This window comes from Hippichthys cyanospilos, chromosome 6 (genome assembly GCF_059441005.1).
Source record: "Hippichthys cyanospilos isolate Australia breed blue-spotted pipefish chromosome 6, RoL_Hcya_1.0, whole genome shotgun sequence".
In the NCBI taxonomy this organism is placed as follows: domain Eukaryota; kingdom Metazoa; phylum Chordata; class Actinopteri; order Syngnathiformes; family Syngnathidae; genus Hippichthys; species Hippichthys cyanospilos.
In genome coordinates, this window is record NC_142374.1 from 9391855 (window position 1) to 9401593 (window position 9739).

A 9739-nucleotide genomic window follows, 5' to 3' on the forward strand; every position below is an offset into this window, starting at 1 on the left:
GAGACAAGCTGACAGTGGCGCAGAATGCACTGACAGGTGCTATTCCCTCAAAGCACACTTTTGGATCTAACAATATTACTGGCAGGTGTTGACGCCATCAGAATAGTCAAAATTCAGGCTCGGTGCCATATACAAAGTTTGAGTGTTTCACAGCAGCATGTCTACTCTAAAGGCGGCTGGGGACACTGTGTTCTTTTGCTTGTCATGACTGACTGACGTGACAGACCGCGGCCTGGGAAGTTATCTGGTTACTATGGTGACGGCCATTTGCCCAGCCTCTAACCCCGCTCGCTCACTCAACAGAGGACAGCTCGAGTGCAGCACACCCATTTACTCTCTTAAATCTCATCATCTCGCTTCAGTTCCTCCCACCCGGGAACAGATTAATTAACACACACACACACACACACACACACACACGCACACACACACACACACACACACACTGTGTCCTGACCCCGTCTTCTCACACAAACTCATTACTGCCTCAGACTCGCTCCCGGCCCGCCAACGTTTAGGATACATTGGTCTAACGTTGCGGGAGAACCCGACGATGACTCATGCCTGACAAGCCGAATAAAACCCTTAACAAAGAATGATAATTGAAAGATGGCACTCAGACCAGTAGCCATTGATAATGCAAATGAAAAAGCCCAAGTTGCCTTATTGAATATCGCTCGTGTTATCTGCGATTACTGAGTCCGCGCAGGCGTTCAATTATGTTTGACATAATAGACCTTTTTTGCAGCCTTGTATGTGTTGATGAAAGCTCTGGGGTAAGTGATGGGCACGAGGTGAAGATGGTCGGGGGCGTTAATGAGATAGTTGACACTTTGGGGGTTAATGAGGGGCTGGAGGGAGATGGCTAAATGACTGGACTTCTGCTTGGATGAGCATTATAGAGGCTGCATAACTGTGGTTTTGACATTGTAAGTTGTTTTGCATGGGAAACCACAGACTCCTCTTCGCTGTATCTTTTTGCGATAATAAAGAGAAGATTAGATGCATTATCCATTGTTCTTTTGTCTTTGCGATCCTTGAGGGCTGGCTTGTTACAGACGCTGATGCGCCTCAGTGCTCCTAAAACAAAGTCGGCAGCAGAGAGGGAAGAAGGGAGGCGGACAGGACGAGGATAGGATAGGAGGAGAAGGGAGAGCCCCCCCCCCCCCCCCCCCCCCCCCCCCCCACCCCCCCCCCACCCTCCACTCCACAGATCTCCCATCAGCTCTTGTCATCCCTCTAATGAATATCAGTTAAATTGCTCCGCGGTTGTGAGGAGTTTGGATGTCAATGTGATTTGTGCGAGTGTGGCGGATGGAGAGGCCCGGCCTAATGAAAGGCGAGCCTAGCCTGACAGAGTGATGAGCATCAAGCCCATCAGACCAATCACAGCCGAGTGGCTGACAGCACCCACAGACAGACAGCTGAAGAGGACAGGCTATGTATTTAGAAAAACAAAATGGCTGCCAAAGCAATAGCGCATGTCTGCGGGGCACAGTGAAATTTATTGCTCCTTTCTTAGTATGCTTTTGATATGAGCCGCTTCGTCAAACACAAGGATGCTCGGAGAAATGTTATATTTCACGAGGAGTAATCGAAGTTACTTCTTCTTTTACGGCCGTGAATTAATTCAGGTCCTAAAAAAAATCAACAGGTTAAGGAGAATAAATGGGTCAAGTATTAAACTCCAACATGCCGTATCAATCAAGAATTCAAAGTGTTTTAACAAAAAACCTTGCATGTCATGATGTAACATAAAAGTAAGAAGTGTGGCTCAGTCATGCAGCCTCGATGGCAAAAGTGACATGATGACTTATGACAGCCTCAAAGGAGTCCAAGCAGAGCCTTCACAATCTTCACCTTGGACCTTTCACCTCTGCCTCGCTAATATATGGCAGGAGTCACGCGATGACAGGCAAAATAAAGTTCAGTCGTCACGTTAGAGCCAAAAAGAAAACATGACCAACAATAAGACGACACGTAAAAGCAGAATCTTGCGAATGAAACACCCCTCAGGTCGCGGCGGAAGTGAACCAACATTTTGAGAAAACACACACGCATTGGAAGCATTAGATCCTAAGTACAATTTATAGTGTCCGATACACCCGCAATGCATGTTTTTAGAGTGTGGGAGGAAACCGGAGTGCCCGGGGAAAACAAAATGCACACTGCCCACAGGTAGGCCGGAGCGAGATGGAATTGAACACGGGACTGTGAACGGTGAGGCGGACGTGCTAACCAACGTCCCGCCGACGGCTTTACTCACTTGCTCTAATGCATGTTAGACACCTATTAGCTTTCCTGTCTACCTCCTGTCTGTGCCAGGGAATCATGTTTGGGTCACAGGCTACATTCCATTTTTATGTGGCACGCCATAAAACACTCCACAATTGCACAAGCAACAAATTCACTACCCTACTGAAAAGATTAGTCAATACTTTGACCTAAGTCAAAAGCGGTTTGAAAAAGGAGGGTGGGGTTAAGGCATATTGCTTGATAAAATCGGGTTATTTGAAATCCGTAAAGAATCCGTAAAAATATGTGGGTTCACTTTTAATGACAACTTAAGGAAATGCTCGCTGCAGTTGTGGGAGAGAATCGCGGACAAATGGGCTACGTTTCACAGAGCCAGCTTGACCCATGAATTTAAAATTGTGTCCACGCAAAATTTATGTGAAATAAAAGACACCTTTGATGTTTTTAACCATCACCAATGCTATGTCGGCGGGTTATCAATAATAATAGTGTAATAATGTGTAATCTCTTTTCTGTAGTCGTGATATAAGTATATGGTGTTACATCTTTAGTGAATGGTGCATGATGTGATGGTTTTTAAGATACAGTGCTATAAAAACAAAGAAACAAATGCAGAATGTTCTTGATCATTTTACATTAGAGAAAAGCAGAAAGAGCAATGTGAATATATTAGTATGTGATATTCTTCATGGTTAAAAAGTGCAGTAGATGCAAATATCCGCAAAAAAGACTGAAGTTAGAGAAAAAGTGGTAGAGCGTTAGAGTTGGGCCGATTTCCAAATGTGCCTTCACCAGTGGGCCCGAGATAGCTGTCAAAGTCGTTTTGCTGTGATATCTGACAGATTTGCTCCAGACGCTCTTCTCAGGGCACCTCTCTATGTATCGTTAGTTTAATGCACAATGACATGACCAATTATAGGGAGCTCCTTGCTCAAATAGCATGTCAAAACCTGTGTATCAATCCATTAGATCCTGCCCTGTGTCACATAAAGTGGTACCTTTTGCTATCAGTTTGGTGCGTTAAAAAAAATGCTGACAGAATGGAAAAACATGCCTGTGCCATTAGTGGCGCTGATGTCTTTGGGAGAAGTGGAGCTGTCTGTCTCTCTTTGTTTTTCTGTCTTTGCATGTAGTGCTCTCCCTCTCACTTGCTCATCTCAGCCACGGAGCATAAAATGCATAAACAATACATCTACATAATGGCCCGCATTGTTTACTTAGCTCTGAAAATGTATTTGTGCAAAACCCTGAAATGCATTTAGAAGGAATCCGTCACACTGTGTAAAGCCTCGCTGACATTGGGGCGCTCTCAAAAACAGGGGAAGTGTCATAACACCGTCATATATCTTACAATCATTTCCAGTAAGAGAATGCAATAATGAGAAGGAAACCAGTGTATGTCTGACCGGGCCTCCGCGTAACTCTACATCAGCCTGCTTTGTCGGCCATGACGGTGGGCAGGAGGAGGTGTTTGATTTAGTGCACTTGGTCCTAACGACCTTTCTGTCCTTGTGACGAGGACATTCAGCCTCGGGAAGCTGGCATGGAAGATGTTGCCTGGACTGCCTGGCACCTCGCCTGGCACCACGCGTGGCAACACGTCCACACTCCGCCGCCTTTCTGATGGATCTCTGAAGCTGCCATGAAATCACTTTTGGATATTTTTTTTTGTTGTTGTCAGGTTTCCCCACTACTCAGGCTTTATATGCCCCCTTTGGTCTTGTATTACAAGAGTCGTTAGATTAACCTTCAATAAATCAGCATCAAAATACAATGACTCGACGAGTATGCATGTGCATGACATGTCCAGCGTGAGACAGGGGGGCGTCTCGTGTCCATCCGTGAACAACTGAATGAAACGCGCTCGGCCCGTGCCAGAAGCTGCTCTTTCATCACATCAATAAGGCACGATTACAAGGCTGACAAAATTAATCTCAAATGTCATTTCACAGAGCTGAAGTTGGAAAGTGCTCTGATCAGGTCACATTAGAGCGAAACGAGTGAATGATTTGAGGAGGGATCAAAATCTATTTGATTTCTCAAATGCTCGCAAAGTGTGTCTCGTCATGGAGAAACATTTCTCTTCGGATGACGTTTCTGAGTGCATCGAACATTTAAAGTAGAAATAGGGAGTAATTGCAAGGTTTGCCACAAGGCTCCCGCTACAGTTCCAACCATTCATATTCTGTTAGCCTTCGCCTGTTCATGTTCACATGGAAGCTGTAGTCAATCCCAGCGGACTCGAGGCAGACAACACAATGGAGCACTCCTCTTAAAGTAAATGGACGGCGTGGGAATCGATCTCACTTCCATGCATAGAAGTCAGCTGATTCAATCACTACATTAACCTCGGCCCCAAATCCCCTACAGTTGTGAAGTTTAAATTATTTTTAAAATCGACAGCAGTGATCGTGCCAAAAATTACTTGCACGAGTCCATAAAGGAAGCAGCTATCCTGTTTGTGGTTTCGCGTTAGGGAATTCATCTATTCCGTTTTTTTTAGTTATTAGTAAATGTAAGTCGTAAACAATAAAGTACAGAGAAGCATTTCAGAAAGATTGGTGCCCAGTGGTGCGTTAATGCCAAAACAACAAAAACTGTACAAAATGATGATGTCATTACCAGTAGCAGCTAGCCAGGACTGTCACTTTACATCCATCCATTTTCATTTTGCGCCACGTCCTCAGCAGGGCCCTGGGGGAAATACAGCCTATCGCATCTGACTTTGGGTGTAAGGTGGGTACACCCAGGCCTGATTCCCATTCACATGTCGGGCGCATTGCTATAAACAACCACTTGAAGCCACATTGACACCTATGCACAATTCGGAATCAACACATTTGCATATTGTTGGAATGAGGAGGCATGCCGGAGTAACCGGAGAACATGCAAACTCCAAACAGGACGGCCGCAGCCTTGATGTTAATTCTGGACTGCTCAAACGTGTCGAGGACATATTTAAAAAAATATATGATCCCGGATTGGGTTGCACGGAGGAAGAGGACATATTTAAAAAAAAAAAAAAAAAGATCCCAAATTGGGTGGAAGACTGGTTAGCACGGCCACCTCACAGTCCAGAGTTTGTGGATTTGTTACATACCCTGTGTGGAGTTTGTATGTTCTACCTGTGCTTTCATGGATTTTCTCAAATTAACTCTGATTTGTTCCCACAATCCAAGAACATGCATAGGTGGTTTATTGAACACTTGAAACAATCTGTTGTGATTGGCCGTGTAAATGGTTATTTGTGTGCATTGCAGTCAGCTGCCAACCGCTAGCTAGGCAGCGAGGATAGGCTAAGAAAACGGATGGATGGAATGTGATTCCAAATGCATGGGCGTAGACCGAGAGAATATGGGTTCAGTCCCTAATCAATGCGATCATGTTGAAGTGTCCTTGAGCAAGACACACAATCCCAAATTGCTCCCAATGATGTGTCATTCGTAGGTAAATGACTATTTAGTGTAAGGCATTCTTGCTACTCACTAGGAATCAGAGCACGGATGCTGCCATACTGATACATGTTAATATGGGGCAGGGTCACTAAAATAGATGAATACACTGCTTTCATAGGCGTCTCAATTTTTTATTGATAGTGAATTTCCCTGAAAACATCTACTGGCTAATCTCCTCCTCAGTATAAGGCCAGGTCCTTCCATATCTGAACTTCAAAAAAATCCACTTCAAAAAGTTCGTTGCCAGCGAGCCCCATCTCCAAGTAAGGTAGAGGGGTCACCGGAAGCCAATGCAAGTTTGACTACTATGGGGATAATGCGATTGAACTTTTTCGTCCTCGTCAGGAGTCTCAGTGCAGCATTTCATAGAACAAAAACAACTTTAATTACCTTTAATTAAAAAGAAAGTATTGTCTCAAAGTTAAACCATAGTAATCACATAAGCCAAGAGAAAAATGAGAACAGAAACACAAACAATTTGTCCTCAATCATGAGACGCAAAGATACTGTATCGTCAAAAGTTAATACCACCAGGAAACGACGTAAGTAAACTCTGCCCGTGTTTCACAAGACCTCATTATTTGCCCCGACATGTTATCATTGTCCTTGGTGAGGACGTCTTGAATGCTCAAGAAAGAAGGCAAACTCAGGACATGTGCTTGTCTGCTTTAGCAAGACATGGCAGGGATTTTGACGCAGGGTGTGAGGGTAATGTGACGAGACAAGCCTTGAGTTGTATGGCAGCGCTCGCAAAATGTGCGGCAGTCGCTCTGGCTCGTGTCTTCAGTACATCATTCTGTCTTCTCCTTGACTGTTACACGTGGCGTAGGTGGCACCGAGATGGAATGTCCTGAAAAACAAATGAAAAGAGAGCGAACGGGGGAAAGAGAGGGGAGGAACCACAAAAAAAAAAAAAAGTCATACCCATGACCTCTTCGGCCGTGCAATGTGTCTGGAGCTGGCAGGGGACGCAATTGAGAGTGACACTCCTGGTTGGAGCTGCCAAACTGCCACTTCCTGTCCTCTTTATTCACACATAGCAGGAGTTTAAAGCTGGACATTTGAAGAGCACAGAACAGACATGTGTCTCCTTGTACAGCCATCCAGTGTGACTGCCATTATCGTGGTTCACCACTACGCGGTCATCACGCTCCAACGCCCGGTTGCCAAATATGGAAGGAGAAAAATGGGAGGAGGGCATCTTGACTGGACATGGAACAAAACTATATTTGTTTCCCTCTAATTGATTGAAATATGAAACCATCCCATCTATTATTATTACCTGTATTCAACTGTTTATGGCTCTGCAGGAGCATCATCGGATTGAATGTCCTCTGTGGCTGGCACTGATCAAATTGCAACAATTGGACTCATAATTTTGATACTTCACATCAAGTAGCGCTATAACTTTGTTAGGATCAGGTTTGTCACTCTTTGTGTAATGGTTTCTCTTTAATGGCTTTGTTTTCCTCCCTCCTAGCATCCCTATCAATGCTTTCACCAATACAAATGAGATTCAAAGTCCGGCTTCAGCTTTTCATTGAGCGCTGTCCCCTCGGGCAGAGTTTGTTTTATTTCTCTGATTTTCTTTTCTTTCCTACCTTTGTCTTTCTACTATATTCATCTTATTTTTCCCCGTTATCCTCCTCTTTGAGACACACTCAGTGCTTGCACACATGCACACATTATCCTTGGGCTATTACAGGATAAGTCAATTTGATCCATCCAAGGCAGTGGATGTCATTTTATTCATATATTTTCAAGCCTGCTGACTTTATTAAAGGCTACTGCTTCAGTCTATCTTGAATGGATGAATGCACCTACTGATGAAACAGAGAAAAAATGAATCCCACACAAATGACCACAGCCATCCTGGCTGTCATGTTCACACAGTCAGACTTTTATATGCAATCGAGAACGGCTTGGTGTTCCTAAAGCGCATTTTGGCACAATGTTTTCTATTCATCTGTGAGTGAAGAGACAGGGAGCTGCCCGCCCGCCTTCCAACAACAAGAGAAAGGCTGTAGAGTATTTCCAGCTTGGGGGAAAAAATGAGATGTTACAGTCCGTGAAGGCGCGCAGCGGAGAAAGTTGGAGACGACACAAAAATGTGTCTATTCATGCCTACTGGTGTCCTGACCCTCCTCCAGGCTGCCATTGCATTCTGTCAAGGGAGGAAATTAAAGGGTCCTTCACCAGACACAAGCACTTCCTCCTCGTGCCAAGCAGGCCTCATCCATCCCATCTCACACTCACTCGCTTCAGGTCAACTCTTTATTTCCAAAAGATGCTACACTATTGTGCGGTTCCGAAAAATAGAGCTGCTGTCTCTTTAAGGATAACATGGTGGCGCCGGAACGCACAATATTGTTGAGCATAGAGGAAGGTCATTGAGAGTTCAGAGTGAAAGCGATGAGTGATGGCTTCACAGGGTACCACTCAAAAGAGCTTGTGAGTAAGGCTTGGCTGGGCTGGGACCGGACCGCGCCAGACCAAGGACAGGACTGATGTCATATACTGCCATTAACTGGATGGACAGCTGTTGGCCTGTTCTCTATCTGATGAAAGATGAACCCGAATGACTCAAGATGTCATCAGTTAGCTTGTCAGATGTTTATAGAAAGATAACAAGAAAGGAGGAAAAGAAATATGAGGCTTTCAGTTTTGCTGAAGAAGTTGCACCTGTTGGATTGAAGCTAAATATACATAACAGCCAGCTGTTGATGAAAGAAAAAAAGATCAATCTCTTCAACATACAAAATTCAGGCCCTAAACCTGTATACTTGTTTTTTGAATGTGCGTGGACAAGGGTTACCTGACCAAAGAGCCATATAAACAGGCCATGCTACCGGAACAACAGTAACTTCTGAAAATCATTTTAGAAAGTCAGTTGAAAGAACTAATAAATAAAGTGGGCGTGACGTCAGAAAAGTTATAGTACGTGTGGAAGCCAAGTAGTAAATGATAGGGATGCTGGGGGAATAAAGTCAACATACGTAGCTAGTCAAAGAGAGATAGTATTGAATGGCTTATGTTGTTGCGGAAAAAAAAAAAGTGATGATTTGTGTTAACGTGAGAGTCACCTTTTGGTCACCTGTTTGATCATTTTACACCGAGTCTAATGCTGAAAAAATAAAAAACTTATAAAAAAAAAAAAAAAAAAACAAGCTATCGTCTTTCTCGCTTGCCACTTTGAACGTTAAGAAAAAAGAGACATTGTTCCGGTGCCCAAGAGTGATGTTGCTCACGAAGAATAAATCACAACCAATAAACAAATATGATTGCAAATTTCATAATGACTTGGGCCAAACAGCAGTCACTTGATTTTTTCCAGACCCACTTTCTTTCACTCAAGAAAGTGGGTGTGGTTTGCCAGGCTAGTGACAATCAATTACCACTCAACTCTTTTTGCGATATACTGTACAGTAAAGCCCCCCAAAGAATTCAAAATGTATGGAATTAGTCATTGTTTTCACAAAAAACATTGCTTTATAGATGTAGTCATACATTTTAATTGTGGGACTAATTCTGAGTAAAATTAAATGAGAGCCAGATCGTGAGATTACACAAAAAGATCTGTGACAATGTGATGACGTGAGAACTCCTGCATGTTTTTGAACACTCTCTCTCAAATACACTGATTCGAATGATTAGATCATTTTCGAGCTCCCGCAGAATTTGCCAATGAGCTAATAATTTGAATCAGGTGTGTGAGGGAGAGAAAAATGGAAAACATGCAGGATACCGGCCCTCGAGGACTGGGGTTTGACACCTAGAGTATGTTCTAAACTTACTGGTCCATCAGTCACCACCGTTACCTATGGTCACAAGCTTTTATTTGCTTGCTTTTAATCTCTGCAGCCATGTAACCTCTTTTTGTGTCCCCCAAGGTAGAACGAAGTGTCTGTGAAAATGCGGGCCTTCTTTCTGCTGCTTTTACGACCTGGATTTGGATACGCGAATGACAACTGACCGACAAGTTCAAATGCAATTTTAAACCATTCAGAAATAGTTTACAACCAGTATTA